The sequence below is a fragment of the Symphalangus syndactylus genome, chromosome 15 (genome assembly GCF_028878055.3).
Source record: "Symphalangus syndactylus isolate Jambi chromosome 15, NHGRI_mSymSyn1-v2.1_pri, whole genome shotgun sequence".
NCBI lineage: Eukaryota > Metazoa > Chordata > Mammalia > Primates > Hylobatidae > Symphalangus > Symphalangus syndactylus.
Window position 1 is genome coordinate 38892619 of NC_072437.2, and position 10477 is coordinate 38903095.

Here is a 10477-nt window from a genome sequence, read left to right on the forward strand (position 1 = left end):
TTATTTTTAATGTGCTTAAAATATGCCTTGACATGTAGTAGGTGCTTCAGAAATGTTAGATACATTGTTACAATTATTATTATTGTTATAATATAATTTTAGCTTTTATTTTAGATACAGAGGGTACATGTGTAGAATTGTTACATGGATATATTGGACTCAGGTAGTGAGCATAGTGCCCAGTAGGTAGTTTTTCAATCCCTGTCTCCCCTTCCAGCCTATTCACCTCTAGTAGTCCACAGCGTCTACTGTTCTCATGTTTATGCCCACGTTTATAGCTCCCACTTATAAGTGAGAATATGTAGTACTTGGTTTTCTGCTCTTGCATGAATTCACTTAGGATTATGGCCTCCAGCAGCATCCATGTTGCTGCAAAGGGCATTATTCCATTCTTTTTGTGGCTGCATAGTATTCTATGTTGTATATGTACAACATTTTCTTTACCCAATCCACTGTTGATGAACCTTAATCAATTCCGTGTCATTGCTATTATAAATAGCACAGTGATGAACATACAAGTGCATGGGTCTTTTTAGTATAATGATCTATATTCCTTTGTGTATATCCCCAGTAATGGAATTGCTGGTTCAAATGGTAGCTCTGTTTTAAGTTCTTTAAGAAATCATCAAACTCCTTTCCACAATGGCTGAACTAATTTACAGTCCTACCAACATTATATAAGCATTCTTTTTTCTCCACAGTCTTGTGAGCAATTTTTTTTTCTTTTTTTTAAATTATTATACTTTAAGTTCTAGGGCACATGTGCACAACGTGCAGATTTGTTACATATGTATACATGTGCCATGCTGGTGTGCTGCATCCATTAACTTGTCATTTACATTAGTTATTTCTCCTAATACTAAGCCATTCTGACTGGAGTAGGAGAATTTCTCATCATGGTTTTGATGTGCATTTCTCTGATGATTAGTGATTTGGAGCATTTTTTTATATGTTTGTTGGCTGCTTGTATGTCTTCTTTTGAGAAGTGTCTGTTCATGTCTTTTACCCAGTTTTTAATGGAGTTATTTGTTTTTTTCCTGGTTGATTTGTTTAAGATTCTTATAGATTATGAATATTAGACCTTTCTCAGAGGGATAGTTTGTGAATATTTTCTCCAATTATGTAGATTTTCTGTTAACTCTGTATATGCTTTCTTTTGCTTTGCAGAAGCTCTTTAGTTTAATTAAGGCCCACTTTTCAACTTTTGTTTTTGTTGCAATTGCTTTTAGGGACTTGGTCATAAATTTCTTGCCAAGGCCAATATAAAGAAGGTTACTTCCTAGGTTTTCTTCTAGGGTTTTTATCATTTGAAGTCTTACATTTAAATATGTAACCTATCTTGAGTTTATTTTTGCATATGATGAAAGGTAATGATCTAATCTCATTTGTCTGCGCATGCTAGCCAGTTATGCCAGCACCATTTATTGAGCAAGGAGTTATCTCCCCCTTGCTTTTGTCAACATTGTCAAAGACCCGATGATTGTACATGTATGGCTTTATTTCTGAGTTTTTCATTCTTTTCCATTTATCTATGTGTGTTTTTGTACCAGTACCATGTTATTTTGGTTACTGTAGCCAAATAGTATAGTTTGAATTCAGGTAGTGGGATGCTTCCGGCTTTGTTCTCATTGCTTAGGATTGCTTTGGCTATTTAGACTCTTATTTCTTCCATATAAATTTTTGAATAGTATTTTTTATCTAATTCTGTGAGGAAGGACACTGATAGTTTGATAGAATAGCAATTAATGTGTAAAGTGCTTTGGGCATTATGGCCATTTTAATAATATTGATTCTTCCTGTCTATGAGCATGGGATATTTTTCCATTTATTTGTGTCATCTCTGATTTATTTCAGCAGTGTTTTATAGTTCTCCTTATAGAGATCTTTTACTACCTTGGTTAGATGTGTTCTTAAGTATTCCATTTTTTGTGTGGCTATTGTAAATGGGATTGTGCTGTCAATTTGACTCTCAGCCTGTATATTACTGGTGCCTAGAAAGGCTGTTGATTTATGTACATTGATTTTATGTCCAGAAAACATGCTTAAATAATTTATCAGTTCTAGTAGCCTTTGGTAGAGTCTTGGGGTTTCTCTAGGTATAGAATCATGTAGTCGGTGACTACATGATTTTTTTTGACTTTTTTTTTTTTTATTGTTTAGATCTATTTTATTTCTTTTTCTTGCCTGATTGCTCTGGCTAGAACTTCTAGTGCTATGTTGAATAGCCTTGTTCTGAGTTCTCAAGGGGAATGCTTCCAGCTTTTGCTCATTCAATAAGATGTTGGCTGTGGGTTTGTCATAGATGACTCTTATTTTGAGGTATGCTCCTTCAATACTTTGTCTGTTGAGGGTTCTTATCATGAAGGGATGTTGAATTTTATCAAAAGCTTTTTCTCTGTCTATTGAGATGATCATATGTTTTTTGCTTTTAATTCTGTTTATGTGTGATAAATCACATTTATAGACTTGCATATGTCGAACCAAGCTTGCATCCCAGGAATAAAGCCTATTTGATGCTGGTGAATTCACTTTTTGATGTGCTGCTAAATTTAGTTTCTAGTATTTTGTTTGGGATTTTTGCATCTGTGTTCATCAAAAATATTGGCCTGACATTTTCTATTTTTTCACTGTGTTTCTGCCCGGTTTTGGTAGTAGGCTAATGAATTAGAATGAATTACTGAGGAGTCTTTTCTCCTTGATTTTCTGAAATAGTTTCAGTAAAATTGGTACCAGTCCTTCGTGGTATATCTGGTAGAATTCTGCTGTGACTCCACTGGGTCCAGGACTTTATTTGGTTGGTAGGCTTTTTACTACTGATTCAATTTTGGAACTTGGTATTAGTCTATGCAGAGTTGCAATCTCTTCCTGAGTCAATCTTGGGAGATTTACATTTCCAGGAATTTATTAATTTCTTCTAGATTTTCTAATGTGTGTGCAGATAATTTTTCTTAGTATTCCCTGATGGTCTTTTGTGTTTCTGTGGGATAAGTTGTAATTTCATCTGTGTCATTTCTGATTGTACTTATTTGAATTTTCTCTTTTTTGTCTTTGTTATTCCAGCTAGTCATCTATGAAACTTATTTTTTTTTCAAATAACGAACTCTTGGTTTCATTGATCTTTTATATGGATTTTCCATCTCAATTGTATTTATTGTCTAATTTTAGTTATTTCTTCTCTGCTCTTAGCTTTGAGTTTGGGTTGTTCTTCCTATTCCTGGTTTTTTAGGTGCAAAGTTAGATTGTTAATTTGAGGGTTAATTTATTTAAAGCAAATTTGTAACTTCTTAATGAGGTATTTTAGAGCTATAAAATGTCCTCTCAACACTGCTTCGGCTATATCCCAGGGATTTTGGCAAATTGTTCCTATTTTCATTAATTTAAAAAAATTTTCGATGTTCACCCAAGAGTTATTCAGGAGCAAGTTGTTTAATTTCCATGTCTTTCTGTAGTATGAGAGATCTTCTTGATATTAATTTCTATTTTTATTATACTGTGGTCTGAGAATGTGCTTGATATAATTTTGATTTTTAAAAATTTATTAAGACTTGCTTTATGACCTAGCATGCAATTGATTGTAGAATATTTTCCACTTGCAGATAAGAAGAATGTATATTCTGTGGTTGTTGGGTGGATTTTTCTGTAGATGTCTATTAGGCCCAATGGTCAAGTATCAAGTTTAAGTAGAGAGTTATTGCTAGGTGTCTGCCTCAATGATTTATATAACATAGTCAGTGAGGTGTTGATGCCTCCCACTATTATTGTGTGGTTGTCTCTGTCTTTTCACAGGCCAAGAAGAACATTTTTTATGAATCTGGGTGCTCCAATGTGGGGTGCATATATATTTAGGATAGCTAAGGCTTCTAAAGCCTTTGTTAGATTGTACCCTTTATTATTATGTAATGTGCTTCATTTTGCTTCTTAATTTTTTTTTTTTTTTTGAGATGGAATCTAGCTCTGTTGCCCAGACTGGAGTGCAGTGGAACGATCTTGGCTCTCTGCAAGCTCTGTCTCCCGGATTCACACCATTCTCCTTCCTCAGCCTCCTGAGTAGCTGGGACCACAGGCACCTGCCACCATGTCCGGCTAATTTTTTGTATTTTTAGTAGAGATGGGGTTTCACCATGTTATCCAGGACGGTCTCAATCTCCTGGCCTCATGATCCGCCCGCATCGGCCTCCCAAAGTGCTGGGATTACAGGCATGAGCCACCGCGCCCGGCCTTGCTTCTTAATTTTATTGGTTAAAATCTGTTTTAGTTGAAATAAGAATAGCTACTTCTGCACATTTTTGTTCCATTTGCATGATAGAACTTTCTCCATTCTTTCACTTTGAGCCTGTGGGTGATGTTACATGTGAGATCGGTCTCTTGAAGACAGCAGATGGTTGGGTCTTGTCTTTTTATACATTCAGCCACTCTATATCTTCTAAGTGGGGCATTTAGCCCATTTATATTCAGTGTTAGTATTGATATGTGTGATTTTGATCCTGTCTTCTTGTTGTTAGTTGGTTGTTATGTGGACTTGATTGCCTGTGGGCTAGGTGCTGAAGTGTGTTTTTGTGGTATCAAGTATTTTTCTTTTGTTTCAATTTTTAGCATTCCCTTAAGACCTCGTGAAAGGCTTATCTAGATGAAACATATTCCCTCAGCATTTGCTATCTGATAATTTCATTTCTCCTTCACTTATAAAGCTTAATTCAGAGGGATAGGAAACTCTCGGTTGGGGTTTCATTTCTTTAGGGATGCTGAAAATAGGACCCCCAATCCCTTTGGGTTTATAAGTTTTCTGCTGAGAGGTCTTCTGCTATCTTGACAGGATTCCCTCTGTACATGATGATTTTTGCTAGCTGCCTTGAGGAATGTTTTCTTTTGCACTGATCTTGATGAATGGTTATTTTGTATAGTATCTAGCCAGGGTTCTCTGTATTTCTGGGATTTGCATGTCAATCTCTCTAGCAAGATTATGGAAATTTTATTGGATTATATTCTCAAATATATTTTCGAGTTGCTTATTCTCTTTCTTTCTCTCTCAGGAATGCCAATGAGTCATAGATTTTTTTTTCTTTTTAGGTAATTCCAGATTTCTCAGAGCTTCTATTCATTTTTCTTATTTTTTTTTAACACTTTTGTCTGAATGGGTTGCTTCAAAGAACCAGCCTACAGGCTCTGAGATTCTTATTTCAGCTTGGCCTACTCTGCTGTTCATGCTTCTGATTGTATTATGAAATGCTTGTAGTGAGTTTTTCAGCTCTAGAAGTACAGTTTGGTTCTTTATTAAAATGACTGTTTCTTTCCACTGTTGGATTATTTTACTGGATTTTTTTGGGCGGGAGGATTGAGTTTCAACTTTCTCCTTAATCTCCATGAATTTCCTTGCCGTCCAGATTCTGAATTCTATGTCTGTCACTTCAGTCATTTCAGACTGATTAAGAACAATTGCTGGAGAGCTAATGGAGTTGTTTGGAGGTAAGGGGTCATTCTGGCTTTTTGGACTTTTAGAGTTTCTTATTCTTTTTTATCTGGGAGAGTTGGTGTTTCTTTAACTGTGAGTATAATTTGAGTATAATTAGTTGGCTTTATTTATGGATGCTTTCAGAGGGCCAGGGCTTTGTATGAGATCTTTATGTGTGGATGAAGTCTTGTGCTTGGTTTCACAAGTGCGTACATTGGCAGAATAATTTTTGGTGCTGTAATTTGGGCTGTGATTCAATAGATGGTGCTGAAGAGTAGTGGCTAGTAGCTAAGTTAATACCCAGCCTTGTGGCTGTTTCATACTTTGAGGGAGATGGTCCCCTCAACAGATCCATTCCTGGGCCTTGAGGGAGCCCCTCTGATCACCAGTGCTGCACCCACATTTTTTTGTTAGGTATTACAGGATTCAGGATCCCCTTTGGGCAGGGATATATAGCACTTTCTTTGGACCAGCCCTGTGGAGAGAAGCATGCTCCACTCCTTCCCCAGCCTAGGAACTCATGTGTCTCATCACTCTCAGTACACTGTGTGAGGACTCCTCCCCCATTCAAGTGCCAGTCACAGATCTTGGCTCCATACTCCCGAGCTGCCAGCCACAGGCCTGGAGGCACCAAGACATCTTGTGGCTCAGGTTCAGTTCCTGGCTGTGCTGGGAGGTCTGATGTGTACCTGGGTTCCCAGGAAAGTACATATGTGAATCAACTGATTCAGGCTTGGCTGCCTGCAGGGGCTGCAGCTGTGCAACCCACTCCTGCAGGGCAGGTAGGCATCGCCCCTGGGAATGGCTGGCAGGCAGGAGGTCTTGCAAGGCAGTCATGCCCAAGTCCCATGGGGAAGCTTGCCTTGCTCTCTCTGGGCTCAGAGGTCAGCTGGGGCCCACACCTCCCAGACAAGGATGGGTAAACCTGGGGGACGGGCATCTATGGCCACTGTCCACTGGAGCTGCCCTTTGCGCAAAAGCTCAGCGGCTCTGTGCCATCCAAAGTCCTATCTCTGCCTGCTCCATGGGAAATCTTCCTAACAACTCACAGATCAATGGGTGACACAGGGTCCCCTGTTGCTAAAATCTCAGAAGTCTATTGTGAGAATGAGCTGTCCCTCAGTTAACTCACTCACCCCTTTCCCAGGAGCTGTCGGGGGCTGGGAGCTAGCCCTGGCATTTGGGTAATCCATGCAGGGTTTCTTCCTCTTTAGCCTGGGCTTCAGCATTGCCTCTTCATCTGCTCTCAGTTTTCTATATGAAGATCTGCCCAAATTATGGTGGTTCAAACCATAATTTGGTCTCCCTCCATGGGAGCGGCACGTCCTGACTGCATCTACTTGGCTATCTTTCCCCTTTTTTGCCTATTATTATTATTGAAAGGTATTAACTTAAAGTATTAACTTAAATTTAAATATGTTAATATATTTCTTGATCAGGTGACATTTTGTAAATATAATTAGGCTTATATAATAAATGGTAAGATAATACTGAAAAAGCTGATCTGGAAGTTTATGAAGCATCTCTTATTCTTTTTTTCTGAGAAATTATTATTAGTGATAAAACATATAGACATCACAAATGGATACCCATAAGCACTAGCTCCCCTCTAATTTTTGAAGGACAGACCAAATTTCTCTTAGGAAATGTACACTGATGTAACATTGTCATCTGTAAACTTACACAGTTCTAGCCAGCATTCTAAGCATCAAACTATCTCTACCTCAATCCATCTGCAATGAAAATAATTTTCTCTAATGTCACTGTGATGACCCAATTTCCATCACAGAAATCTACAGTGACTTAATATTTTTTGAGATGGTGGGCATTTGATCTCTAATTTAACTCTCATTTTACAGATGTAAGTCTTGGAGACTCAGAGAAGTTGCAAATTTCATTTATTCTGTCATTCAAAATTTCCTATTGTATCTACTGGGTAGCAGGTGCTGTGAGAGACAATGGAGATACAAATATTGAAAAAAAGTTACTACTAGTCCCCCGATCACATTTTATTGGAGGACACAGATTGTAAATGAATGCATAATGTAAAGAGTATGTATGATCCATTGTTTAATAGAATATACTTTTAGTCAGCCAAGTTGAATTTTACTCTTAGTTTACAACTCAGTGCTTCCGATCTTAGAAAATTTTACATTTCTGGGTGTAAAATTTTATTATCTGTAAGACACGGATAAGAATGCCTTTCAAAATATTTTTAGTTGGCAATTTTGTTATTTTTAATTTTTTGCTAATTTATTCATTTTTAAATTGACACGTAAAACTACATGTATTTATCATGCCTAACATATTGTTTTGAAACATATCTACATTAAAGAAAAAATAGTTAACTCTAGCCAATTACCAAATGCATTACCTCACATAGTTATCATTTTTTGGATGAGAACACTTAATATCCAATCCCTTAGCATTTTTCAAGAATACAATATATAGTCACTAACTAGAGTCACCATGCTGTACAATAGATCTCTTGAACTTATTCCTCCTATGTATTTATAACTATGTAAGATTAGCATTTACAATATATATAGATTACACATAAAAGTACCAGGGAATATTAAGTCTTTCCCACCTTTTATTTGTAGGATTCCTAATAGATCTAATATCGGTCAGTAGTGGAAGAATATTCAACTGTACCTAGGAAAATGCAAGTAACTTCTCCAGTTAGAAAATGGAACATTGTCTGCCTTGTGAGTAAAAAAATGTTGAATTTCACTCTAGAAAAAAAGAGACAGAGCAGGGATGAGACATTTAGAATGGCAGAGTGAGAACCTCCAGCAGTACACTGATAAAACCAACAAAAATATTGGCAACAAACTGTCAAAGTCAAGATTTTTGGAACTCTGGAAATTAACCAAAGTACTAAAACAACAAGAAGAATGTTTCTTTGAGAAAATCTGAGAACTTTAACAAGAACATCAGGACAGGATTAATAGTCATATAACATGACCTACTCCATTGCTTTCTTCCTACCTCTGCAGTGGCCTTGAAATCTGGCAAAGTCACAATCACAGTAACTCAGAAAACAGCCTTTTAGCTACAGCTAAGGGCAAACCATATTTGGAGTTTTTCAAAAACGTCCCAAAGCTAGAGCTGGTTCACTCTTTGACTTGCCTGTTACCTCCCTAGAGAAGCACTGGTTGCAGGATGTTGCCATTATTTGATCTAACTCAGAGCTCACATCAAGAGAGAAGCCCTGTCTCTAGGGCATTTTTTGAAAACAATCAATGAAAACTCTTTTCACATCACAATTGCCTAAAGTTCTGACATATGTTGGGTCAAAAAAGGAGATGGACAAAACTTTAAAAGGAAAATCTGGGAAAAGAGATATCCACATGGATTTTTGAAAAGCTCTAGAAGACCTTGTAAGGGCAAAGGTGTGCTCACTCCCCAAAATAACTGAAATAGCCACAGACTCTCACCTCTGGCTGTTTTTGAGTCAATTTAAAATCCCAGGATAGGAATGAACTATGCTCACTTGGAATGACTGGTAAAGCTGAATCCAAGATTCACATATCTTCTCACACGTAACATAGATTTTCAGTAACCTTGTGTTCTGGGGACATAATTTTTCCTGGTATAGCTTCTCTAAGGACGAAGCATTACTTTTTGTATTTTTTTAAGTTTTGAGAGTGAGTGTGTATGTGTGTGTGTGTTTTAAAGTAGTCAGAGTAAGTATTGTATAAATCTTATGTATACCTTTTATTTATTTGGGCCTTTAAATGTGAATACACAAGAAAAGCAAATTCTCTTTTTGAGGTCCAGAGGACATTATTTACATTCTAGTGTGAGACAACATATTCTATACTTGTCAAAAGAAATCCCACTTTATAATTTAAGACTATGAGAGAGGCTTATGAAAATAGAAGCCATAATGTAGCAAAAGGTGATAATCTTCTCCCCATGTACGTAAGGTTTAAGCCAGATACAATATGAGAAAAACAGGTGGGGAATGGTGAAAAAGGTGACTTGAACTCTATGCCACAGGCTACCATATGTAAGAACTTCCTTAAAGAAACTCTTCTAACACCATCTCCACACATACTCCCTTCTTCCCTTGGAGATGTGAGTTATCTGATTCGTGTCTTTGGAAGAAAGAGTTGAACATATTTAGCTCAGCCCTTGCCAGTGGTCCCGCACACTTCAGTATATATAGCAAGCTTGACTCTGTGGCCATAACAGAGATATGAGGCTTTAGTGTAAGCAGTTGTGTACAGGGGGACTATAAGCAAACTCACTCCATGACAGGATAAAGCTACATGCTCCAAACAGCTTTGTCAGAAATATAAACAATGTATTGATATACATCTAGTTTATTCTTAGATCTCACTCTCAGTTGTTCAACTCAGTAAAGACAGGGCTATTATTTACTAATCCCCTAAAATCTCAACAACTCACATAGACATTTATCTACTTGGAAAGAGAAGTTGTTGAAAGAATGAAATAATTATGTTTGGATCCCACTGTAAAAATTGATGTGCTCACTTATAGGATGCTTTACAGCTCTGGTTTTACAATGTTTGGATTATTAACACTGTAGAGACTGGAGAATATTCTGAAATTTCTCCTCAGCAAACATGTACTTCTGCATAAAATTAATGATTCAACTTCAGAGCCTCGTAGGCTCCAATCTATATGATACTTAGCATTTCTCTGACATTTAAAACTCAAGTGCTGCTTTATAATTCAATAGAAGGTAAGTCACTGAAAAATTTACATATTAAGCAAGTGTTATAGCTGAGTGAAACTGTCATATGAAGACCCAGAAGTAAAAAAATGACTCATTTTCATTATTACTTTACATGTATTACTGTATTAGTCAATTCTCACGTTGCTATGAAGAAATACCTGAGACTTGGTGATTTATAAAGAAAAGAAGTTTAATTGGCTCATGAAACTGCAGGCTCTACGGGAGGCATAGTGGCTTCTGCTTCTAGCGGGGGGGAGGGGGGATGGGGGGCAGGAAACTTCTAATAATGGTGAAACTCAAAGGAACAGCAGGCTCATCTA

General features: G+C 37.0%; 1 long non-coding RNA gene across 1 annotated transcript in view; it reads left to right on the plus strand.

Annotated features, from left to right (window-relative positions):
- Positions 1–8892, plus strand: part of LOC134731313 (uncharacterized) — a 249071-nt gene extending 240179 nt beyond the window's left edge. The window contains exon 4 of the long non-coding RNA XR_010115856.1: positions 8053–8892. This is a non-coding gene — a long non-coding RNA (uncharacterized lncRNA). The remainder of the gene's footprint in view (positions 1–8052) is intronic.
- Positions 8893–10477: the final 1585 nt, after the last annotated feature.